Raw genomic sequence first — 26,939 nt, forward strand, 5'->3', positions numbered from 1 at the left:
TATGCATATATAGTTATAATAATTTTATGTCAGTATCTATTTTTGCATATTTGTATATTTTTGCCTATATTATTTTCAAAAAACCCTCCTCTAACCAAATAAGAACCAATAAAACATTCCTTTTAAAGTCTGAATATTTATATATTTCTATTTTCATAACATAATATAATGTAATGTAATATATTTATATATTGGTTTCTTATATTTGCTTCTATATTTTTATTCTTTATCTTTTCTATTTACAGTATCTATAAAAAAACCCTACCTCTAGCCAAACACAAGCCAATAAAACATTCCTTTTAGACTATATTTAGCTATTTTTTAAGGTTCTGTTTTTCATGCATTCTACACCCACCCCTCCCTCTCAATGTTCTGGCACCCACCATGACCCCCCCCCCATGCCCGACTCACCTGCTCCTCCAGCGCAGCCCGGCTCCCTCTCCCAGGGACCTTGGGGTGCCCCAAACCACGTCGGAGCCCCCCTCAGCCTTTTTTCCTCACCCCAAAGAAGGCACAGAACGACTCCTTTAATGAAGGTGTTTTAACAATTGTAAGGCTAGAGCTTTTGGTATCCACTGCTTGCCATCCCTTGTAAACCAATTTTTTTCTTCTTTCTTCTGCAGCTTAATAAACCTCTTTTTTTCCCCATAGTTTTCCAAATGCATGTATTACCGCATATGCATATTTAGAATCAGTAAATATATTTAATGTCTTGTCCTGCTATAATTCACAGGCTCTCACAAGCGTGTGCAGCTCTGCTGTCTGAGCTGACCAGGTGGCTGGTAACCTCCCCCCTTCCTTTAATTGCTTTCCATTCACGATAGAGTATCCTGTAAATCATGAAGAATGGGGGGGAAAAATCAGTGAGAAATGGGGAAAAAAATCCATGAAAAATGGGGGAACAAATCAGTGAGAAATGGGTGGGGAAATTCCATGAAAAATGGCGAAAGAAATCAGTGAGAAATGGGGAAAAATGGGTAAAAAATCAGTGCGAAATGGGGGGGCGGGGGGGGGGGGGGAATCAATGAGAAATCGGGGAAAAACATAAGTAAGAAACGGGGGGGGGGGAAATCCATGAAAAATGGGGAAAAATCAGTGGGAAATGGGGATAAATCTGGAAAAAATCCCTGAAAAATGGGGGGAAATATCAGTGAGAAATGGGGGAAAAATGGGGAAAAAAATCATTGATAAATCGGGGGAAAAATCAGTGTGAAAGGGGGGGAAAAATCGGGATCGGGGACGTGGACCGGGACTGGGATTGGGGACCGGGACGGGGAAAAGGGACAGGGACCGGGATCGGGGACGGGGACTGGAGACAGGGACCGGGACCGGGATGGGGGACTGGGACCAGGACCGTGATCGGGTTCCGGGACGGGGAACTGGGACTGGGACCAGGATCGGGGACCGGAACCGGGGACTGGGACCGGGACCAGGACTGGGAACGGGGACTGGGGACAGTGACCGGGACTGCAATCGGCACCGCCCCCCGAACCGCTCCCGGAACCGCTCCCCGGGCTACCCCGGCACGGCGACCGGGAACGCCCCCGGCACCGCCCCCGGTGCCGCCCCCGGCACTGCCCCGGCACCGCCCCGGGTAGCGCCCCCGGCACCGCCCCCGGGGCGGGCCGCCGAACGCACGCGATGACGCGCGGGGGGCGGGACGGCGCGGGGCGGTGACGCGCTTCATGCCAGGAGCAGGGCCCGGGTGCGACGAAGACGGGAGCGGGATGACCCGATACCGCGCGGGGCCGCGGGCCCGTGCGGAGCCCGGCCCGCTGGGTAGGGGCCGCCAATGGCACCGGGGCTTCTGCTTCGGCTTCTGTCCGTGTCGGCGGGGAGGCCCCAGCCAGCGGTGCCCCTCTCCCTCGGCGACACGGGCGTGGAACTCGGCATCGGGCGCTGCATCGCCGCGGACAGCAGGGGGCGCACGGGTACCGATACTGCCATGGGGCCCGGCGCTGCTCTCCTGCTCCGCCGCCAGGCGGCGCTGCGCTGCCGTCCTGCCGCGCCTCCGGGCACGCTCGGTTTCCTCGGGGCCCTCGGGACCGGCCGGGACGCGGGGACTGCCCGTGCGGACCCGGGGACCCCGGGCCCCGCCTGTCCCGCCGCTGCGGAGGCGGGGGATGCTTTATGGGACTGCCCGAGCTGGCGGTGCCGGGTCTGGGGCGTTGGGGCGCGCCTTGGGGGAATGCGGGTGCGCTCGTTTCCTCTTCTGCATGGCCTTCTGTGTGAGCATCTCTCGTTGCGACTGCTCTTGGAGAGTCAAACCCCTCCTCCTAAGTGGTCTCAGGAGCCTGGCAGGGTGAGTTTTGTTTCACAGGGGAAAGGGCCACTGGTCGTGTCCAGAGACCTGTGCACCCAGCCAGGTTTCTGCCTGATAAAATTCCAAATGGATGAGGATTTCTCCCAGCCCCAAGCTGCCCCCACCTGTAACCCTGGCTGCCTTTGGGGTGCCCAAAGCCTCCTCTGTGCAGATCTCAGGAACCTGGGAGGGGTGAACAATGTTGCACAGGGAAAAACCCCACAGATTTTATCTCCGGGCCTGGGGCCAGGAGCAGGCATTTGCGTGCTAGAATTCCAGAAGGAGCACGGTGTCTCCCAGACCCAAGCCGCATCCAGCTGTGACCCAGCTGCTCTTGGAGTGCCAAAAGCCTCCTCGTAGCTGATCTCAGGAACCCTGGAAGGGTGAGTTTGCTTTCACAGGGAAAAGGCCTCCGTTTGTGTCCAGAGATCAAATAAGGGACTCTGCTTTTCCTCTAGTTCTCCTTCCTGTTTTCACCTGGGCTACAAGGATGGGCATGGCCTGTATTTCTCATATCAAAGTGATGTTACTAAATTTGTCCAGAAGTTCTGATTGTTATTTTTATTAGTAGTAGTAATTTTCTGATAGAAAACACTCTCATTTTGCCTTTCCCACGTTGTTTCCAGGTGCTGCCCAGGATGGACATCTGTGGTCTCAGACAGTGATTCCCGAGGAGCAAGGAAAGCCTTTTCCTCACCTGCACAGTTCAGGTGGATGGGACAGAATTGGTGTGGCCTGACAAGGCAGGAAAAGCTGTCTGTGTTCTGGAGTGCCTTGAAAGCTTTCTCCGTCAGGTTTGGAAGGGGTTTCTCTTTGGGATTTCTTGTGATGCAGCACCACGGGTATCCCTTTGTGCCAAGTCCAGTGCTAAAGGATTGAAGAACTGACAAGTGGGGTCTGGGATGAAAATGCCGCTAATAAAATTAAGCAAAGAATACAATAAGAGAAATGAGCATCCTTTTAATGTCTGAAATAGTTAGGAATAAAAATGCTGGAAAAGGGCACTCTGAATTGGTGTCACTTGTCATGGATAAAACCCCAGAGTGAGGAATCAGAGCAGAAGTTGAGAGCTGGAATCCTTCTGCAGTCGACTTAATTTTCTTTTCCTCCTCTCTTTCAGGACAGGAAGAATCACGACTCTCCTGCCATCTTTGCCAAGAGCTGTGGTGTTTGATCAGCCAAAGCCCAGAGGCTTCAGCACCAGAGGTCTGAGCCTGGAGGGCTCCTGGTGCTGCCCGTGCTGTGGGCTATGTCAGAGGATGCAGGGTTCCTCTTTGCCTCCCTGCTGGGATTAACTGCCATGGGAATGTGGGATCTGGGTGAAACTCCAGCTCTCCTGGTGTTCAGGGGAGCAAGGTCTGAGGGACTCCTCTCTGGGGATGTGCGGTGAAGGACTGAATAGTGTGGAAGGAGAGTATTTATAAACTGTATCACTGTTTCTCCCAAAATTGGGGTGGAGCACTGATGGGGGTGGTTGGGTTTGGTCTGGGCCTGTTATTCTTTGTGCAATTTTTAAATTCTCTTGTATGATTTACTGTCCGGTATCTTTCTAACAAAAGCTGACATAAATTTAGATTAAGGATTAGAACTTGGGTCCATTTATTGCAAACATTTGACAAGGCTGGAGGACTGGGGTGGTGACTGCTCTCAGGAAAGGTTACTTATTAATACTGTGTCAGATTTCCCGCAGTGACTGTCAGGCCTGCATGGCTGTGAGTTCGTGCTCTTCTCACTGGGGAAATAAGTTCAGCAAAATTAGAAATGTTAGAAAAATCCAGCCAAAAATTCCACCTCTGTACCCCCTAAGTTTTCCCAGTTTTTCCCAGCTAGGAGCTGCACAGAAGTCAGGCAGGGGAAGTGACAACAGGGAACAGCTGAAAAATTCAAAGGCACAAAGAGGAAAGGGGAAAGGTTTCAGAAAACAATTCTATGGTCTAAGAATAATTTCTGATTCCCTACTGAGAAGAACACGAACTCACAGCCATTCAGGCCTGACAGTCCCCTGCAGTGAGAGCTCAGCACACATCCACAGAGGCAAGTCCAGCATCTTAAATGAAAAAATAAAAATAAAAACCAGGAGAAAAAGGTGATTTCTTTTGCTTCAGAGTTATTTCAAGTTCTTAAAGCCCAAGCAACATTTGCTCTTGATTTTGGTTGGGTGAATCATGAGCAGTGGGCACGGGTCATGCCATTCATTGAGCAGAAAACCCGGGGTCATTTAGAGGGGACACAAGAACTGTTTGTGTAGCGACCTCGGGCTGCAGAGGGGCAGGAGAAAGGCCAAGGGAGCTCCCCGGGGCCACCAGGGCCTGTGGGGAACAGAATGGACGCTTGGATGACCAGTGGAGGTGAGGAGTGGATCTGAGTTCATCTACAGGGAAATAAGGAGGGGATACTCTGGAGTGAAAAGCTGAGGTGATGAGTTCACCCACCTGGGCACGAGTTGTGTTTGCACAAAGTGGGAACAGAGGTGAAGGTCAATCCAAAGTCGATCCTGCTTGACCTCTGAATTCCAAGGTAAGTTTTACAAGCTGCCAAATGAGGGAGTAAAAATACACAAAAATGAAACCGAGAGCATTCATGAGGTTCCTGGGAGTCCATTACACTGTTGTCATAGAATTCTTAATGAGTTTTGAGCTTTTAATGACAACAATTCAGTACTTTCTTTGGATTAATCACTGTGTAGGATTTGGGGTTTATCTGGATTTTAAAGGCGTCGTGGTGGCCCTGACACTGCTCAGGAGCTGGTAGGAAAAGCAGGGTCAGAGCTCCTGGCAGGCACAGGGTGTTTTTCCCAGAGTGGACTGTGGAGGAATTGTTTGGGCCTTGGATTGTCCCTCTGGGTGATGCCAGTTGCTGTGATTTGTGTAATTCCATACATTTAACTCCCAATACTTGCCAGCCCAGGAGCTTGAGCTGACAGGGCAGCACACAGATTGTTCTCTGTGCTGTGCCCCGATTTGGGGTTGGCTGTCAGCTTTGCTAGCTCCCGTGAATTATGCCCATAGCCCCGAATTCCCTGCTCAATTCCCACTGCCATAACCTCACAGCGCCTCATGGAGTGGGGATATACTGTGGCAGGAAGCTCAGCAGCATCGGCACGGGGACAGGTGTATATTCCAAAGAATTTGCTGTTTCAAACCCTCATCCCCCAGCCCCGCCGATGTCCCTGGGGGGCACTTGACAGAGTTACCTGGATTTCAGCTGATTTCACCCCCCCGAGCTCGGGCTCCAGGTGATCTTTTCAAGCAGGAGAAGGCAGGGGCCGGAGGCGCTCGTGGCCCGTGCCGAGGCAGTCCCTGGGGCCACGAGAGGACATCTCTCCCTGCAGAATTTCAGTTCTTTCCAGAGCCTCAGCAGTGACAGAGGACAAAGAGGAAGATGAGGAGGAGGAAGAAGGGGGAGAGGGTTTGAGAGGAGGGGAAGCCCAAATCCGTGCTGTGTGCGGAGCTCCGACAGCACGCTGCAGCCCGCAGCTCAGTGTGAGCACGGGGCAGAGGAGGCGATTTCTGGGCATTCAATCACCCTGAGGCGGGCCCGGCACCGCCCCTGCAGCACCGTCCCCAGCACAGCTCGGTACCGCTCCGGGATCACCCGGCCCCGGCCCCGGTGCCGCCCGGGACCACTGGGGACCGCCCCTAAAGCACCGCCCCGGCCCCGCCCGGTCCCGTCCCCGGGACCTCCGTGCCCCGCCTCGCCAAGCCCCGGCTCCGCCCCGAGCCTGCCCGGGCTGCGCCGGGACCATCGCTGGCGGCCCCGCCCCTCTTCCCCGGGCCGAAGCGGGCTGAAGGAGATGTCCGCACGATTGGAAACGCCGCCGAAAATCGCACCCGTGGGATCGGTGTCGGCGTCGTGCGCAGGCATCCCACTAGAGCGAGCGGGCTCCTTGCTGTGCCACCCTCCTTTTGCAGCCAGAGTTAGAAGGTCGGGGAGCGACACCCTAGCCGCCATCTTGGGAGAGGCAGGCGCGCAGTACCGCGCTCTGCCCACAGGGTGGCGCTTGGGAGACAGGCAAGGGATGGAATCAAGGAGTGTCCCAATCCTTGAGGAAATCCCCCTGAATGAACGCCCCAAAAAACCCCGACCAGAACTGAGAAACCTCCTGCCTCTGTATGAGTGCAAAGGGTGTGCAAGGAGTGTGCAAATAGTGTGCATTAGCAATCGATCGGCAGGCATTGGCAATCGATCGCCGATCTAATCGATCGGCAGGCGCGATCAATCGATCGCCGATCTAATCGATCGGCAGGCATTAGCAATCGATCGCCGATCTAATCGATCAGCAGGCGCGATCAATCGATCGCCGATCTAATCGATCGGCAGGCGCGATCAATCGATCGCCGATCTAATCGATCGGCAGGCATTAGCAATCGATCGCCGATCTAATCGATCGGCAGGCGCGATCAATCGATCGCCGATCTAATCGATCGGCAGGCATTAGCAATCGAACGCCGATATAATCGATCGGCAGGCGCGATCAATCGATCGCCGATCTAATCGATCGGCAGGCATTAGCAATCGCTCGCCGATCTAATCGATCGACAGGCACGATCAATCGATCGCCGATCTAATCGATCGGCAGCCGCGATCAATCGATCGCCGATCGAATCGATCGGCAGGCATTAGCAATCGATCGCCGATATAATCGATCGGCAGGCGCGATCAATCGATCGGCAGGCATTAGCAATCGATCGCCGATCTAATCGATCGGCAGGCATTAGCAATCGATCGCCGATATAATCGATCGGCAGGCATTAGCAATCGAACGCCGATATAATCGATCGGCAGGCGCGATCAATCGATCGCCGATCTAATCGATCGGCAGGCGCGATCAATCGATCGCCGATCTAATCGATCGGCAGGCATTAGCAATCGAACGCCGATATAATCGATCGGCAGGCATTAGCAATCGAACGCCGAGCTAATCGATCGGCAGGCGCGATCAATCGATCGCCGATCTAATCGATCGGCAGGCATTAGCAATCGATCGGCAGGCGCGATCAATCGATCGCCGATCTAATCGATCGGCAGGCATTAGCAATCGAACGCCGATCTAATCGATCGGCAGGCATTAGCAATCGATCGCCGATATAATCGATCGGCAGGCGCGATCAATCGATCGCCGAGCTAATCGATCGGCAGGCGCGATCAATCGATCGCCGATCTAATCGATCGGCAGGCATTAGCAATCGAAAGCCGATGTAATCGATCGGCAGGCATTAGCAATCGATCGCCGAGCTAATCGATCGGCAGGCGCGATCTAATCGATCGGCAGGCATTGGCAATCGATCGCCGATCTAATCGATCGGCAGGCATTAGCAATCGATCGCCGAGCTAATCGATCGGCAGGCATTGGCAATCGATCGCCGAGCTAATCGATCGGCAGGCGCGATCAATCGATCGCCGATCTAATCGATCGGCAGGCATTAGCAATCGATCGCCGATCTAATCGATCGGCAGGCGCGATCAATCGATCGCCGATCTAATCGATCGGCAGGCATTAGCAATCGATCGCCGATATAATCGATCGGCAGGCATTAGCAATCGAACGCCGATATAATCGATCGGCAGGCATTAACAGTCGATCGCCGAAATAATCGATCGGCAGGCGCGATCAATCGATCGCCGATCTAATCGATCGGCAGGCATTAGCAATCGAACGCCGATATAATCGATCGGTAGTCGTGATCAATCGATCGCCGATCTAATCGATCGGCACGCATTAGCTATCGATCGCCGATCTGATTTTTCCCGCCATTTTTCATGGATTTTTTCCCCCATTTCTTACTGATTTTTCCCCAATTTTTCATGCATTTTTCCCCGCAATTTTCGTGGATTTTTTCCCATATTTTCCCCATTTCTCACTGATTTTTTTCCCACATTTCTCAATGATTTGTTTCCCCAATTTATCAAAGATTTTTTTTTCCCCATTTCACCATGATGTTTCCCCCATTTCTCACTGATTTTTTCCCCCATTTCTCACTGATTTTTTCCCCCCATTTTTCCATGGATATTTCCCGATTTTCCCCCCCATTGCTCACTGATTTTTGCCCCCATTTCTCTCTGAATTTTCCCCCCATTTTCCATGCATTTTTCCCCCCATTAATCACTGATTTTTTTTCCCCATTTATCACTGATATTTGCCCCCATTTCTCTCTGAATTTTTCCTTCCATTTTTCATGCATTTTTCCGCCCATTAATCACTGATTTTCTCCCCATTTATCACTGATTATTGCCCCCATTTTTCACTTATTTTTTCCCCACAGCATCGGCCACCAAAGCACGAGCAACAACAGCTCGCTCTGTTCCCGCCATTGCCCATGGATTGTTTCCCTGTTTTCCATGGATTTTTTCCCCATTTCTCACTGATTTCCCCCCCCCCCCATTTCTCACTGAATATTCCCCCATTTTTCATCGACTTTTCCTCCATTTACCACTGATTTTTCCCCCATTTCTCGCTGACTTTGTCCCAAATTTTCCCCCATTTCTCATTGATTTTTTTTCCCTGTTTCTCACTGATTTTTCCCCTATTTCTTAATGACTTTTCCCGCCATTCGTCACGGATTTTTTCCCCCATTTCTCACTGATTTTTTCCCCACTTCTCAATTATTTTTTCCCCCACTTTTCCCCATTTCTCACTGATTTATTCCCCCATTTTTCATGGATTTTTTTCCCCCATTTCTCACTGATTTTTTTCCCCATTTTTCAAAGATTCCCCCCCCCCGTTTTTCACTGATTTTTCTCCATTTCTCACTGATTTTCCCACCATTTTTCATGTGGTCTTTTTCCATTTCTCACTGATGTTTTACCCCATTCTTATTACCATTCTCATAGCTCTATTTTATATTTATACATATTCTTATATTTGCATTATTTCTGTTATACACTAGATTTTTCATAGATATTTGCTACTTATATTTCATTATATTTTACATGTATACCAATCTATTTCTATTCTTTATATTTTATTTTTATATTAGCTATAAAAACCGTGCCTCTACCCAAATAAAAAGCATTTAAACATTCCTTTTAGACTATATTTAGGTATTTTTTATGGTTCTGTTTTTCATGCATTCTACACCCACCCCTCCCTGTCAATGTTCTGGCACCCACCATGACCCCCCCCCCCCCCCCCCCCCCCATGCCCGACTCACCTGCTCCTCCAGCGCAGCCCGGCTCCCTTTCCCAGGGACCTTGGGGTGCCCCAAACCACGTCGGAGCCCCCAGTCTCCACACCCTCCCCCTCCGTAGGGAACGGGAATGGGATGGGGAGCACAAAGGACAAGAAAGGAACACAAAAGACACACTGGACAGAGAGAAGAAAAGGGCTGGAAGCTGGATATGAGGATGAAAGTGGAGCAGCAACAAACCTCAGGACTCTTGACTAGAGAGTGTGGCTGCTGAACGTCTCAAAAAAAAACCCCAGCTCCAACACAACATGCTGTGCTCACGGCTCGGCCTGGGACTCGTCAGTGAACATCTCTCTCTTGCCAGGGCCATAAAGCCCCCGAGAAAACACGAGGTGAGGTTGATGTGCTCCGGCTTTGCTCCTGCTCAGCCCTAACCCCAGCCCCTGCTGCCAGTGAGCACCCTGATCTCTGAACCTCTTCTCAGCTTGTTTGTACGCTTCCAAATTCCTTCCTCTTTCTTCAAGCTTCATCTGTTTCCTGGCATTGGGAGAATGACAAGTGTTTAGCACAGCGCAATGAATACAACAGTCTCATTTTCAGAAGACACAACTGAACGAGAACCGACAGCAGCACTGCTTCGAGACAATCTGGGCACACGTTTCCCTTCCAGCAATCTGAGCGTTCTTTTGTGTCACGCCTGAAATTCTGAAAATGGTTTTTTGAGAAAAATTATCCATAACTAGAAAACAATCAAACCAAATAAATAGAACCCCTATGATATAATAACAGCCCATATACTACAACACTCCAATTCTAATATTAATAAGAAAACAGAAATTAGCTACACAGCATTACCTCAAACAAACACTACATACTGGCAAGAATCAAAGCCACCACAAAATAATTCAAAAACTACCCTATGCCTTATGCTACAGGCTAGAACGCCATCGGCAAACCTTATCAAGGTATCCTTTAAAAACAACGCCCCACCAAAAACAAAAACAACACAAAACGCCATTCAAGAACTCCCTTATCAACACCTGAATGAAAAAACATGGCATTAGATAAATAGACCATAGCCCTTATCATACACCATCTACAAACAAAATAAAGCTATACCATACATCCTCGAAAACCACCTTCAAAGCACGACATTAGAAAAAAAAACTTTCCAGAATTAAAAGCTGTATCTAACAAAAGCCGTCTGATAAAATTAACAACCAAGCCCCCACCATCAGAGCTGCCCCTACTAAACTCCCCATCGTACATATGAAAAATCAGTTTTAAAAACCTACTTCAATTCATTCTGCCTCAAATACAAAGCCATCCAGAAAGTTACCTTCACTCAAAAACAAAAGCGCACGTAGTAAATAACATTAAAAAATAAATCAGCACACTACACACCACAAGCATAAAATATTGAATTAAAACCAAAAATACCCCTAGTCATTAAAGAGCCCAGCCGCAAGCTATATTTAACTATAACTTCGTGCAAACGTACACATATCATTAAAATAGATTTCTTTCAGAATACAACTGATGATCTAAAATAGTAAAATGTCCGAGAACGATATTATAATAGGATATCCTCGATCATCCTCCCGCAAATTCTCTCCACTGTATTGTCCGACACACACCGGAAAAAAAATCCAGTTTTTACTTTTTTCAGCTAACTTCTCATTTATTAGCTGAGAGGAATGTTGAATTTGTCTTTACAAATGAGCTGTGGAGCAGCCTGTAGATAAGGCTAGCACTGAGAGATAAAAGAAACAATGGGATGGATTCCACTGATTGATGAATGGAAAGAGATAGTTGCCTTTACAAACAAACTGCAGGGCTGCTGATAAATGAAATTGGATATCGAAAGATGAAAGAAGCAACGGGGGGAAACTATGAATTCTATAAGAATTAAAAATTAAAAGGGAGGGTTATACATTAGAGGGGAATTTCAGGTATCAGGCGTTCCGGGAAGTCTGTGCCTCTCAAGTACCTCAGCCAATGGGAAAAGAGAGAGGGAAATGCGGCCGGGAAAATAGGATAAAAAGGAGGCTGCGTCCTCCAAAAATTTGAGAGATCCCAGGGGAATGTCCCATGGCCTCTCCCTTTATTCGAATAAAGCAAAAAGGACTCCTCCGTTTCCTTTTTGGACATAAACCGCTGGTGTTTGTGGATTAATTTGCCTGACATTTAGCAACATATTGTTAAAAAAAAAAAAAAAAAAAAAAAGTGATCCAGAAGAGGGCAACATTGACAGCCATTCCAAGACAGGATGAACAAATGCTTTCACATTGACAGAGGATGCTGCGATGTTCTGAGAACAGAAGATAGAATAAAATAAAGGAAGGTGATGTTACAAGACAGAAAAGGGTAAAATAAAAGGAGTACCTGAGACTGGGGGGCGGGGGGGAAGAAAATGGGGAAATATTAATTGCTACACACTAGGTACAAATGCTTTTTACAAGTAATTGATGAGAAGCAAGCTAAAAGCGTCTTACTGCTGCTAGTGATATCATGCTCCAAACTCTGCTAATAATTCCTCTTTCTAGCAATAGTTAAATTGAACTCACTACATTCCAACTATTTTTCTGCTTGTTTAGATGGCAGATCCGTTTGGAACACACCTTAGTATAGCAAATTCTATGCCCAGCTAGGGACCTCTCAGTTCTTCCATAAAACATTTTCTTCTGCATTATGGCAAGCCTTTATTTCAGCTTGACAGCTTTCTTGAAACTTCAATTCACGCATGTATCCAAAGACATTTGCAATTCCAGAAATCGGTAGGCACATCATATGGAAAGTAAATAACATTCTCGAGAGGGAGTTGCTTTGTTACTGAGGGGATGAAAAGCAAGGCTAGAGCTAGTAGAACTACCCAAGAAATTGGACTTAACGCAGCTTTTACAAGGCTCAAAGTAGCCATACCGAGATGTTTGAGCTAAAAGCCCCAGTTACCAGACTTACAGGCCTAATAGTTATCACCACACCACATTCCCTGGTTGCAGTATTTTTAACAGCAGTGCAGAACGCTACTGAAAATTATTTTTAGGTTGAATTGTTCTCTCCCCTCACTGCCTGTGTAGCTGTTAGAGGCTTCCAGGAGGCTGGGGAAGCAGACTGCTGGTTTCACTTCCAGACACGTCACTTCCATGGTCTGCTGGAGGGCACTTTGAAGCCCGTGGCCTTTTCTTGCTCTATTGTATCTGACAACTTTCCTCCCCCACGTCTGTTTTTTAGCGGGCAGCATTTTTGGAGGGCCAGTCAAAGACCTCAGGCTCCGAGAGAATTCGTCTGCTTTGCTCTGTTTATGTGTGCAACAGATGGGAGCAGCAACTAAGTCAAGTAGTAACTTCTGAGCTGCCCAGTTATCAGTAAACCAAAATATTCGTTTGTGACTCTCGCCAGACGAACATATCATCCTATCCGAGTCACACACTGCCCCTCTGGCATTTTCCAGTCAGACAAAGAATTCCTGGCCCCTTCCTTGCATGAACCTCAGCTCTCCACCTTGTTCCAGAAAGAGTTCTAGATCCAAGGCCCAGTGAGCCAGCTACCCTTTGCTGCCCTGAGCAGTATGGAAACAGCCAAGCCCCAGCCCTGCAGCCCTGCCTAACTCGCCTTTGCCTCCCAAACCTGAACCTTTTCCTTGGCTGTGGCATCCTCACTCATGCAATCCTGAAGACAAAAATCTGATTTGGCAGGTGAGGCCGTTTCTAACGCAAAAGCTTCACCAAGGTTTCTCTTCCAACTTCAGCCTTAAACAGTCCTGTCCTCCTCAGACAGCCCCCACCTCCAGCCTTTAGCTGTAAATACTTACTGGTTTATAGCTAATGCTTGCCACCCCTCAAAATTAAGTCTTTTGATATGCATTTACATCCCTCCCTAACCATGTCCTCATCACCCTTCCCAAACTCAGCCTCATCTCCAGGCCTAGAACCTCTCCCTAGGTGAGGGACTGTCCTCGGGTAGGAGTGCTGACAGACCTGTGCATGAGCCCAGCTGCAGAGCCCGTGCTAATCCCAGCCCAGCTCTAGCCTTTAAACCCACTGGGGCTTTGGTACTGGAGGCCCAGTTACAGTAACCCCTGTGGCCGTTCCGCTTCCAGGCCATCTGGGAGTTGTGATCCCCCACCCTACACCACTTTGGTGAGAAATGCATTCCTTTCTTACAAGAAAGTTTTCATTTTATGTCTAAATTCAAGCATTCCGAGAAAACGTGTAGCAATTCTATCAAGACAGACATGACAGGCACCAACATGAGTCTTTCATTACACACTTTTCATGCCTTCTCTCCACAGATTTCTTTGAGGCAACTCTGACTCCTTTTCTCACAGGCAGCTCCACACAGCACCGACTCCTCCTCTCCTCTGTACGACTGGCTAAACCCCAGCCTGTCCCTTCCCCAGCCACCTGAGCCTGTCTGTCCCACACACAGCATCCTCTCACCTTGTCCATCCCTTGCACGGCCACGTGTCCCTTCCTCCTCGCAGCACAGCCAGCAGGCTCCAGCCCACACTGCAGCAGGCTCTGCACCTCCAGCTGGAGCTGTGCTTAGTGAAACTGGCAGCCAGCTGACCCACGCTTTTATAACAACCAGCCTCACTGGGCAGGCAAGGCTGTTTCCACTCCTTGCTAATCACTACAGCTGTAACTCGTTGGCAACTAGTGCCTTCTGCACTATCCTTACAAACTATTCTCCTACAGAAATGGACCGGAATTCCGCGGGGATTTTCCGGGGATTCCGGGGGGATTTTGTCGGGAATTCCGGGGGGATTTTGTCGGGAATTCCGGGGGGATTTTCCGGGGATTCCGGGAGGATTTTGTCGGGAATTCCGGGGGGATTTTGTCGGGGATTCCGGGGGGAATTTCTGGGGGATTCCGGGGGGATTTTCTCGGGGATTCTGGGCAGATTTTCTCGCGGATTCCGGGGGGATTTTCTCAGGGATTCCGGGGAGATTTTATCGGGGATTCCGGGGGGATTTTTCCCGGGAAATGCGGGGGGCTTTTTCCCCGCGATTCCAGGGGGATTTTCCAGGGGATTCCAGGGGGATTTTATCGGGGATTCCTGGGGGATTTTCCAGGGGATTCCTGGGGGATTTTCCCGGGGATTCCGGGGGGATTTTCACTGGGATTCCGGGGCGATTTTCTCAGGGAATTCCGGGGGATTTTCTCGGGAATTCCGGGAGGATTTTCAGGAGTATTCCGGGGGGATTTTCCCGAGTATTCCGGGGGGATTTTCCCGGGGATTCCGAGGGGATATTCCCGGGGAATTCCGGGGGGATTTTCTCCGGGATTCCGGGGGGATTTTCCAGGGGTTTCAGCGAGGAATTTCCCGGGGAATTCCCGGTGGATTTTCCAGGGGATTCCGGGTGGATTTTCTCGGGGATTCCGGGGGGATTTTCCCGAGTATTCCGGGGGGAATTTTTCGGGGAGTCCGGAGGGATTTTCCCGGGGTATCCGGGGTGATTTTACGAGGAATTCCGGGGGGATTTTCCCGAGTGTTCCGCGTGGATTTCCTCGGGGATTACGGGATGATTTTCTCGGGCAATTCCGGGGGATGTTCTCGGGTATTCCGGGGCCATTATCTCGGTGATTGCGGGGAGATTTTCTCGGGGATTCCGAGATTATTTTCCCGGGGAATTCATGGGGATTTTCCCGGGGATTCCGGGGGATTTTCCCGGGGATTCCGGGGGGATTTTCATGGGGATTCCGGGGTATTTTCTCCTGGATTCCGGGGAATTTTCCGTGGATTCCTGGGGGATTTTCTCGAGTATTTCGGGAGAATTTTCTCGGGGATTTCGGGGTGATTTTCCCGGGAAATTCCGGGGGATTTTCTCGGGGATTCCCGGGGGATTTTCCCGAGTATCCCGGGGGATTTTTTCGGGGAGTCCGGAGGGATTTTCCCGGGGATTCTGGGGGGATTTTACGAGGAATTCCGGGGGATTTTCTCGGGGATTCCGGGGGGATTTTCCCGAGTATTCCGGGGGGATTTTTTCGGGGAGTCCGGAGGGATTTTCCCGGGGATTCCAGGGGGATTTTACGAGGAATTCCGGGGGATTTTCCGGGGATTCCGTGGAGATTTTCCGTGGATTCGGGGCGGATTTTCTCGGGAATTCCGGGGAGATGTTCCCCGGGATTGCGGGGGGATTTCCCGCGTGATTCCGGTGGTCATTTTCCGGGGATTTCGGGGGGATTTTCTCGGGGATTCCGGGGGGATTTTCCCCGGGTATTCCGGGTGGATTTTCCCTGGGTTTCCGGGGCGATTTCCTCGGGGATTCCGGAGGGATTTTCCCAGGGAATTCCTGGAAGAATTTCTCGGGTTTTCCGGGGCGATTTTCCCGGGGAATCCGGGGGGGTTTTCTCGGGGATTCCGTGGGGATTTCCCCGGGGATTCCGGGGGGATTTTCCCGAGTATTCCGGGAGGATTTTGTCGGGGATTTCCGGCGGATTTTCTCGTGGATTCCGGGACGATTTTCCCGAGGAATTCCAGGGGGATTTTCTCGGGGATTCCGGGGGGATTTTCTCGGGAATTCCGGGGGGATTTTCTCGGGGATTCCGGGGGGATTTTCCCGGGGATTCCGGGGGGATTTTCCGGGGATTCTGGGGGAATTTTCCAGGGGATTCGGGGCCGATTTTCGCGGGGATTCTGGGGGGATTTTCCCTGGGATTGCGGGGGGATTTTCCCTGGTAATTCCAGGGGATTTTTCCGGGGATCTCGGGGAGAGTATCCCGGAGATTCGGGGGGCATTTTCCGAGGATTCCGGGGGGATTTTGTCGGGGATTCCGGGGGGATTTTGTCGGGGATTCCGGGGGGATTTTCCAGGGGATTCCGGGCATATTTTCCCGACTATTACGGGCGAATTTTCTCGGGGATTCCGGGGAGATTTTCTTGGGGATTCCGGGGGGATTTTCCCGGGGATTCCGGGAGGAATTTCTCGGGGAGTCCGGGGGGATTTTCCATCGGACTCCGGGTTGATTTTCCCGGGGACTCCGGGGGATTTTCTCGGGGATTTCTGGAGGATTTTCCCGGGGATTCCGGGCGGATTTTCTCGTGGATTCCGGGGGGATTTTCCCGGGGAATTCCGAGGGATTTTCAGGGGAATCCGGGGGGATTTTCTCGGGGATTCAGGGGGGATTTTCAGGGGATTCCGGGGGGATTTTATCGGGGATTCCGGGGGGATTATCCAGGGGATTCCGGGGGGATTATCCAGGGGATTCCGGGGGGTTTTTCCAGGGGATTCCGGGCATATTTTCCCGAGTATTACGGGCGAATTTTCTCGGGGATTCCGGGGAGATTTTCTTGGGGATTCCGGGGGGGTTTCACAGGGATTTCTGGGGGATTTTCGCGTGGATTCCGGGGGGATTTTCTCGCGGATTCCGGGGTCTATTTTCCCGGGGATTCCGGGGGAAATTTCTCGGGGAGTCCGGGGGGATTTTCTAGGGGAATTCCGGGGGATTTTCTCGGGGATTCTGGGGGGATTTTCCATCGGACTCCGGGTTGATTTTCCCGGGGACTCCGGGGGATTTTCTCGGGGATTTCTGGAGGATTTTCCCGGGGATTCCGGGCGGATTTTCTCGTGGATTCCGGGTTTTTTTTCTCGGGGATTCCCGGGGGATTTTCCCGGGGAATTCCGGGGGGATTTTTCCGGGGATTCCGGGGGGATTTTTCGGGGATTCCGGGGGAATTTTCCAGGGGATTCGGGGCCGATTTTCGCGGGGATTCTGGGGGGATTTTCCCTGGGATTGCGGGGGGATTTTCCCTGGTAATTCCAGGGGATTTTCCCGGGGATCTCGGGGAGAGTATCCCGGGGATTCGGGGGGCATTTTCCGGGGATTCCGGGGGATTTTCTCGGGGATTCCCGGGGAATTTTCCCGGGGAATTCCGGGGGGATTTTCTCGGGGATTCCGGGGGGATTTTCCCGGGGATTCCGGGGGGATTTTCCGGGGATTCTGGGGGAATTTTCCAGGGGATTCGGGGCCGATTTTCGCGGGGATTCTGGGGGGATTTTCCCTGGTAATTCCAGGGGATTTTCCCGGGGATCTCGGGGTGAGTATCCCGGGGATTCGGGGGGCATTTTCCGGGGATTCCGGGGGGATTTTCTCGGGGATTCCGGGTTGATTTTCCCGGGGAATTCCGAGGGATTTTCTCGGGGATTCCGGGGGAATCTTCCAGGGGATTCGGGGCAGATTTTCTCGGGGATTCCGGGGAGATTATCCCGGGGATTTCGGGGAGATTTTCTGGGGGATTCCTGGGGGATTTTCTCGGGGATAGCGGACGGATTATCACGGGGATTCCGGGATGAGTTTCCCGGGGAATTCCGGGGGATTTTCTCGGGGATTCCGGGGGGATTTTCTCGGGGATTCCCGGGGATTTTCTCTCGGATTTTTTTCCCCAATTTTTCAAGCATTTTTTCCCGCAATATTCGTGGATTTTTCCCAAATTTTCCCCATTTTTCACTGATTTTTTTTCCCCATTTCTCAATGATTTTTGCCCCAATTTATCAAATATTTTTTTCCCCATTTCTCACTGATGTTTTTCCCCATTTTCCCCCCATTTCTCACTGATTTTTATCCCCCATTTTTCAATGATTTTTCCCCATTTCTCTCTGATTTTTTCCCCATTTCACCATGATGTTTTCCCCATTTCTCACTGATTTTTCCGTTGATTTTTCATGGATTTTTCCACCCATTTTTCGTGGATTTTTCCCCATTTTTCCCCATTTCTCACTGATTTTTTCCCCCATTTATCACTCCTTTTTCCCCATTTTTCCCCATTTCTCACTGATTTTTTCCGCCATTTTTCATGGATGTTTCCCCCAATTTTCATGGATATTTCCTGATTTCCCCCCCCATTTCTCACTGATATTTGCCCCCATTTCTCTCTGAATTATTCCCCCCATTTTTCATGCATTTTCCCGCCCATTAATCACGGATTTTTTCCCCATTTCTCACCGACTTTTCCCCCATTTCTCACTGATTTTTATCCCCCACTTCTGACTGATTTTTCCCAATTTTTCGTTGATCTTTTTCCCCATTCCTCACCGATTTTTCCCCCATTTCTCTCTGATTTTTCCATCATTTTTCATGGTTTTTCCCCCCCATTTCTCACTGATTTTACCCCATTTCTCACTGATTTTTTTAATGTTTGTATTTCTATTTCTAATTATGTTTATATTTATATTTATATTTATATTTATTATTATTGTTTTGTATGTTTATGTTTATGTTTATGTTTATGTTTATATCTATGCAGGTTAACGTTTGTGCATGTTTATGTCTATGTTTATATTTATGCATATTTATTTTTATGCCGGCGAACGCGGACAGGCGTTTTATGTAAACGCCCATCCGCCGGGGTCCTAGAGAGGCCGCCATCTTGAGCGTGTCTGGACTCTCAAAATGGCGCCTCGGGCGGCACCCCGGCTGACCTGCCCAAAATGGCGGCAGAAAAGGGCGGGAAAAAATCAGGACCCCGGTGTGTAAGCATAAGATGCCTGATTGCATCGCCGACGCCGATCCGCTCGCCGACAATTTTCCCGGACGTTTCAGAGCGTGCCGACAACGGCCGCGCGGTCCGCGGTGCCGCGGGAGTGAGGGTGCCGGCGGATGCGGGCAGGCGTTTTATGTAAACGCCTATCCGCCGGGGTCCTAGAGAGACCGCCATCTTGAGCGTGTCCGCACTCTCAAAATGGCGGCTCGGGCGGCACCCCGCCTGACCTTCCCAAAATGGCGGCAGAAAGGGCGGGAAAAAATCAGGACCCCGGTGTGTAGGCATAAGATGCCTGATTACATCGCCGACGCCGATCCGCTCGCCGACAATTTTCCCGGACGTTTCAGAGCGTGCCGACAACGGCCGCGCGGTCCGCGGTGCCGCGGGCGTGAGGGCGCCGGCGGGCGCGGACAGGCGTTTTATGTAGACGCCTATCCGCCGGGGTCCTAGTGAGGCCGCCATCTTGAGCGCTGCCGCAGGGCTGGGTCCCGGCCCGCGGGCCCTTCCGCCATCCTGAGAGGGGCACGGTGCAGTACCCGCCCGTGTCCACACGGCGGCAGCACTGCCGCCCAACTCAGCCCGGCACTGCCGCCCTGTCAGGGACAGACAGAGAAGGGAGAGAGTTCCAAGCACCAGAGTCCCCACCCGTCATAAAATCCTCTCAATGAACGCCCCAAAAAAACCCCGACCCAAACTAAAAATGCCCTGCCTCTGACCAAATGAAAAAAAAACCCTTTTATATATAGAAATCATCTATTTTTTAATATTTAATTTATAGTCATAATCTAGACATATTTCATATATTCAATTTAATTGCTATTCTATTTATCATATATACAATATTATTTTATTATTCATTATATACATAGATTTATATTACTAATGTTATTTCTATTTTATCTATATCCATCTATATTTGGAGGTTCATAGTTTTTAATATTATTTCTTTAAAAGCTCTGCCTCTAACCAAGTAGAAACAAAAAACTCGATTATTTTAAATTATATTTGAATATATTTTTCTATTTAGTTTTCATATTTATATCTGTAGATTTATATGTCTATATTGTGGATTCTATATTTATATACTATTTAATGTAGTTTTTACTAGTATATTAATATACTAGATGCTATTTACATTCTATTATAACATACTATTTAATATAACATATTAAAATCGATAAATTATTTATATTACATACTACATACATGTATTTTATATTTATATTTATTTCTATAGATTTATACTTACATATATATATGCATATATAGTTATAATAATTTTATGTCAGTATCTATTTTTGCATATTTGTATATTTTTGCCTATATTATTTTCAAAAAACCCTCCTCTAACCAAATAAGAACCAATAAAACATTCCTTTTAAAGTCTGAATATTTATATATTTCTATTTTCATAACATAATATAATGTAATGTAATATATTTATATATTGGTTTCTTATATTTGCTTCTATATTTTTATTCTTTATCTTTTCTATTTACAGTATCTATAAAAAAACCCTACCTCTATCCAAACACAAGCCAATAAAACATTCCTTTTAGACTATATTTAGCTATTTTTTAAGGTTCTGTTTTTCATGCATTCTACACCCACCCCTCCCTCTCAATGTTCTGGCACCCACCATGACCCCCCCCCATGCCCGACTCACCTGCTCCTCCAGCGCAGCCCGGCTCCCTCTCCCAGGGACCTTGGGGTGCCCCAAACCACGTCGGAGCCCCCCTCAGCCTTTTTTCCTCACCCCAAAGAAGGCACAGAACGACTCCTTTAATGAAGTTGTTTTAACAATTGTAAGGCTAGAGCTTTTGGTATCCACTGCTTGCCATCCCTTGTAAACCAATTTTTTTCTTCTTTCTTCTGCAGCTTAATAAACCTCTTTTTTTCCCCATAGTTTTCCAAATGCATGTATTACCGCATATGCATATTTAGAATCAGTAAATATATTTAATGTCTTGTCCTGCTATAATTCACAGGCTCTCACAAGCGTGTGCAGCTCTGCTGTCTGAGCTGACCAGGTGGCTGGTAACCTCCCCCCTTCCTTTAATTGCTTTCCATTAACGATAGAGTATCCTGTAAATCATGAAGAATGGGGGGGAAAAATCAGTGAGAAATGGGGAAAAAAAATCCATGAAAAATGGGGGAACAAATCAGTGAGCAACGGGGAAAAGTGGGGAAAAGTTAATTGAGAAATGGGGAAAAAATCAGTGAGAAATGGGGAAAAAAATCCCTGAAGAATGGGGGGAAAAATCAGTGAGAAATGGGGAAAAGTGGGGAAAAAATCCGTTAGAAATGGGTGGGGAAATTCCATGAAAAATGGCGAAAGAAATCAGTGAGAAATGGGGAAAAATGGGTAAAAAATCAGTGCGAAATGGGGGGGGGGGGGGGGGGGGAATCAATGAGAAATCGGGGAAAAACATAAGTAAGAAACGGGGGGGAAAAGTCCATGAAAAATGGGGAAAAATCAGTGGGAAATGGGGATAAATCTGGAAAAAATCCATGAAAAATGGGGGAAAATATCAGTGAGAAATGGGGGAAAATGGGGAAAAAGTCAGTGAGAAATGGGGAAAAGTCAGTGAAAAACGGGGGGAAAACTCCATGAAGAATGGGGAAAAAAATCAGTGAGAAATGGGGAAAAAAATCCCTGAAAAATGGGGGAAAATATCAGTGAGAAATGGGAAAAAATGGGGAAAAAAATCATTGATAAATCGGGGGAAAAATCAGTGTGAAAGGGGGGGAAAAATCGGGATCGGGGACGTGGACCGGGACTGGGATCGGGGACCGGGACGGGGAAATGGGACAGGGACCGGGATCGCGGACGGGGACCTGGGACAGGGACCGGAACCGGGATCGGGGACGGGGACTGGAGACAGGGACCGGGACCGGGATTGGGGACTGGGACCAGGACCGTGATCGGGTTCCGGGACGGGGAACTGGGACTGGGACCAGGATCGGGGACCGGAACCGGGGACTGGGACCGGGACCACGACTGGGGACGGGGACTGGGGACAGTGACCGGGACTGCAATCGGCACCGCCCCCCGAACCGCTCCCGGAACCGCTCCCCGGGCTACCCCGGCACGGCGACCGGGAACGCCCCCGGCACCGCCCCCGGTGCCGCCCCCGGCACTGCCCCGGCACAGCCCCGGGTAGCGCCCCCGGCACCGCCCCCGGGGCGGGCCGCCGAACGCACGCGATGACGCGCGGGGGGCGGGACGGCGCGGGGCGGTGACGCGCTTCATGCCAGGAGCAGGGCCCGGGTGCGACGAAGACGGGAGCGGGCCGACCCGATACCGCGCGGGGCCGCGGGCCCGGCGGAGCCCGGCCCGCTGGGTAGGGGCCGCCAATGGCACCGGGGCTTCTGCTTCGGCTTCTGTCCGTGTCGGCGGGGAGGCCCCAGCCAGCGGTGCCCCTCTCCCTCGGCGACACGGGCGTGGAACTCGGCATCGGGCGCTGCATCGCCGCGGACAGCAGGGGGCGCACGGGTACCGATACTGCCATGGGGCCCGGCGCTGCTCTCCTGCTCCGCCGCCAGGCGGCGCTGCGCTGCCGTCCTGCCGCGCCTCCGGGCACGCTCGGTTTCCTCGGGACCCCGGGCCCCGCCTGTCCCGCCGCTGCGGAGGCGGGGGATGCTTTATGGGACTGCCCGAGCTGGCGGTGCCGGGTCTGGGGCGTTGGGGCGCGCCTTGGGGGGCTGCGGGTGCGCTCGTTTCCTCTTCTGCATGGCCTTCTGTGTGAGCATCTCTCGTTGCGACTGCTCTTGGAGAGTCAAACCCCTCCTCCTAAGTGGTCTCAGGAGCCTGGCAGGGTGAGTTTTGTTTCACAGGGGAAAGGGCCACTGGTCGTGTCCAGAGACCTGTGCACCCAGCCAGGTTTCTGCCTGATAAAATTCCAAATGGATGAGGATTTCTCCCAGCCCCAAGCTGCCCCCACCTGTAACCCTGGCTGCCTTTGGGGTGCCCAAAGCCTCCTCTGTGCAGATCTCAGGAACCTGGGAGGGGTGAACAATGTTGCACAGGGAAAAACCCCACAGATTTTATCTCCGGGCCTGGGGCCAGGAGCAGGCATTTGCGTGCTATAATTCCAGAAGGAGCACGGTGTCTCCCAGACCCAAGCCGCATCCAGCTGTGACCCAGCTGCTCTTGGAGTGCCAAAAGCCTCCTCGTAGCTGATCTCTGGAACCCTGGAAGGGTGAGTTTGGTTTCACAGGGAAAAGGCCTCAGTTTGTGTCCAGAGATCAAATAAGGGACTCTGCTTTTCCTCTAGTTCTCCTTCCTGTTTTCACCTGGGCTACAAGGATGGGCATGGCCTGTATTTCTCATATCAAAGTGATGTTACTAAATTTGTCCAGAAGTTCTGATTATTATTTTTATTAGTAGTAGTAATTTTCTGATAGAAAACACTCTCATTTTGCCTTTCCCACGTTGTTTCCAGGTGCTGCCCAGGATGGACATCCGTGGTCTCAGACAGTGATTCCCGAGGAGCAAGGAAAGCCTTTTCCTCACCTGCACAGTTCAGGTGGATGGGACAGAATTGGTGTGGCCTGACAAGGCAGGAAAAGCTGTCTGTGTTCTGGAGTGCCTTGAAAGCTTTCTCCGTCAGGTTTGGAAGGGGTTTCTCTTTGGGATTTCTTGTGATGCAGCACCACGGGTATCCCTTTGTGCCAAGTCCAGTGCTAAAGGATTGAAGAACTGACAAGTGGGGTCTGGGATGAAAATGCCGCTAATAAAATTAAGCAAAGAATACAATAAGAGAAATGAGCATCCTTTTAATGTCTGAAATAGTTAGGAATAAAAATGCTGGAAAAGGGCACTCTGAATTGGTGTCACTTGTCATGGATAAAACCCCAGAGTGAGGAATCAGAGCAGAAGTTGAGAGCTGGAATCCTTCTGCAGTCGACTTAATTTTCTTTTCCTCCTCTCTTTCAGGACAGGAAGAATCACGACTCTCCTGGCATCTTTGCCAAGAGCTGTGGTGTTTGATCAGCCAAAGCCCAGAGGCTTCAGCACCAGAGGTCTGAGCCTGGAGGGCTCCTGGTGCTGCCCGTGCTGTGGGCTATGTCAGAGGATGCAGGGTTCCTCTTTGCCTCCCTGCTGGGATTAACTGCCATGGGAATGTGGGATCTGGGTGAAACTCCAGCTCTCCTGGTGTTCAGGGGAGCAAGGTCTGAGGGACTCCTCTCTGGGGATGTGCGGTGAAGGACTGAATAGTGTGGAAGGAGAGTATTTATAAACTGTATCACTGTTTCTCCCAAAATTGGGGTGGAGCGGTGATGGGGGCGGTTGGGTTTGGTCTGGGCCTGTTATTCTTTGTGCAATTTTTAAATTCTCTTGTATGATTTACTGTCCGGTATCTTCCTAACAAAAGCTGACATAAATTTAGATTAAGGATTAGAACTTGGGTCCATTCATTGCAAACATTTGACAAGGCTGGAGGACTGGGGTGGTGACTGCTCTCAGGAAAGGTTACTTATTAATACTGTGTCAGATTTCCCGCAGTGACTGTCAGGCCTGCATGGCTGTGAGTTCGTGCTCTTCTCACTGGGGAAATAAGTTCAGCAAAATTAGAAATGTTAGAAAAATCCAGCCAAAAATTCCACCTCTGTACCCCCTAAGTTTTCCCAGTTTTTCCCAGCTAGGAGCTGCACAGAAGTCAGGCAGGGGAAGTGACAACAGGGAACAGCTGAAAAATTCAAAGGCACAAAGAGGAAAGGGGAAAGGTTTCAGAAAACAATTCTATGGTCTAAGAATAATTTCTGATTCCCTACTGAGAAGAACACGAACTCACAGCCATTCAGGCCTGACAGTCCCCTGCAGTGAGAGCTCAGCACACATCCACAGAGGCAAGTCCAGCATCTTAAATGAAAAAATAAAAATAAAAACCAGAAGAAAAAGGTGATTTCTTTTGCTTCAGAGTTATTTCAAGTTCTTAAAGCCCAAGCAACATTTGCTCTTGATTTGGGTTGGGTGAATCATGAGCAGTGGGCACGGGTCATGCCATTCATTGAGCAGAAAACCCGGGGTCATTTAGAGGGGACACAAGAACTGTTTGTGTAGCGACCTCGGGCTGCAGAGGGGCAGGAGAAAGGCCAAGGGAGCTCCCCGGGGCCACCAGGGCCTGTGGGGAACAGAATGGACGCTTGGATGACCAGTGGAGGTGAGGAGTGGATCTGAGTTCATCTACAGGGAAATAAGGAGGGGATACTCTGGAGTGAAAAGCTGAGGTGATGAGTTCACCCACCTGGGCACGAGTTGTGTTTGCACAAAGTGGGAACAGAGGTGAAGGTCAATCCAAAGTCGATCCTGCTTGACCTCTGAATTCCAGGATAAGTTTTACAAGCTGCCAAATGAGGGAGTAAAAATACACAAAAATGAAACCGAGAGCATTCATGAGGTTCCTGGGAGTCCATTACACTGTTGTCATAGAATTCTTAATGAGTTTTGAGCTTTTAATGACAACAATTCAGTACTTTCTTTGGATTATTCACTGTGTAGGATTTGGGGTTTATCTGGATTTTAAAGGCGTCGTGGTGGCCCTGACACTGCTCAGGAGCTGGTAGGAAAAGCAGGGTCAGAGCTCCTGGCAGGCACAGGGTGTTTTTCCCAGAGTGGACTGTGGAGGAATTGTTTGGGCCTTGGATTGTCCCTCTGGGTGATGCCAGTTGCTGTGATTTGTGTAATTCCATACATTTAACTCCCAATACTTCCCAGCCCAGGAGCTTGAGCTGACAGGGCAGCACACAGATTGTTCTCTGTGCTGTGCCCCGATTTGGGGTTGGCTGTCAGCTTTGCTAGCTCCCGTGAATTATGCCCATAGCCCCCAATTCCCTGCTCAATTCCCACTGCCATAACCTCACAGCGCCTCATGGAGTGGGGATATACTGTGGCAGGAAGCTCAGCAGCATCGGCACAGGGACAGGTGTATATTCCAAAGAATTTGCTGTTTCAAACCCTCATCCCCCAGCCCCGCCGATGTCCCTGGGGGGCACTTGACAGAGTTACCTGGATTTCAGCTGATTTCACCCCCCCGAGCTCGGGCTCCAGGTGATCTTTTCAAGCAGGAGAAGGCAGGGGCCGGAGGCGCTCGTGGCCCGTGCCGAGGCAGTCCCTGGGGCCACGAGAGGACATCTCTCCCTGCAGAATTTCAGTTCTTTCCAGAGCCTCAGCAGTGACAGAGGACAAAGAGGAAGATGAGGAGGAGGAAGAAGGGGGAGAGGGTTTGAGAGGAGGGGAAGCCCAAATCCGTGCTGTGTGCGGAGCTCCGACAGCACGCTGCAGCCCGCAGCTCAGTGTGAGCACGGGGCAGAGGAGGCGATTTCTGGGCATTCAATCACCCTGAGGCGGGCCCGGCACCGCCCCTGCAGCACCGTCCCCAGCACAGCTCGGTACCGCTCCGGGATCACCCGGCCCCGCCCCCGGTGCCGCCCGGGACCACTGGGGACCGCCCCTAAAGCACCGCCCCGGCCCCGCCCGGTCCCGTCCCCGGGACCTCCGTGCCCCGCCTCGCCAAGCCCCGGCTCCGCCCCGAGCCTGCCCGGGCTGCGCCGGGACCATCGCTGGCGGCCCCGCCCCTCTTCCCCGGGCCGAAGCGGGCTGAAGGAGATGTCCGCACGATTGGAAACGCCGCCGAAAATCGCACCCGTGGCATCGGTGTCGGCGTCGTGCGCAGGCATCCCACTAGAGCGAGCGGGCTCCTTGCTGTGCCCCCCTCCTTTTGCAGCCAGAGTTAGAAGGTCGGGGAGCGACACCCGAGCCGCCATCTTGGGAGAGGCAGGCGCGCAGTACCGCGCTCTGCCCACAGGGTGGCGCTTGGGAGACAGGCAAGGGATGGAATCAAGGAGTGTCCCAATCCTTGAGGAAATCCTCCGAAATGAACGCCCCAAGAAACCCCGACCAGAACTGAGAAACCTCCTGCATCTGTACGAGTGCAAAGGGTGTGCAAGGAGTGTGCAAATAGTGTGCATTAGCAATCGATCGGCAGGCATTGGAAATCGATCGCCGATCTAATCGATCG

The 26,939-nt window shown here is 50.6% G+C and overlaps 2 long non-coding RNA genes across 2 annotated transcripts; both read left to right on the top strand.

Annotated features, from left to right (window-relative positions):
• The first annotated feature begins 1,767 nt into the window (after window positions 1-1,767).
• LOC148217638 (uncharacterized) lies at window positions 1,768-4,392 on the top strand. Its single transcript, XR_015800932.1, has 2 exons — window positions 1,768-3,096; window positions 3,423-4,392. It is a non-coding gene; the product is annotated as an uncharacterized LOC148217638 (long non-coding RNA).
• A 17,761-nt stretch (window positions 4,393-22,153) lies between these two features.
• LOC148217639 (uncharacterized) lies at window positions 22,154-24,824 on the top strand. Its single transcript, XR_015800933.1, has 2 exons — window positions 22,154-23,528; window positions 23,855-24,824. It is a non-coding gene; the product is annotated as an uncharacterized LOC148217639 (long non-coding RNA).
• Window positions 24,825-26,939: the final 2,115 nt, after the last annotated feature.

Source organism: Sturnus vulgaris, unplaced genomic scaffold (genome assembly GCF_052056855.1).
Source record: "Sturnus vulgaris isolate bStuVul1 unplaced genomic scaffold, bStuVul1.hap1 Scaffold_521, whole genome shotgun sequence".
NCBI lineage: Eukaryota > Metazoa > Chordata > Aves > Passeriformes > Sturnidae > Sturnus > Sturnus vulgaris.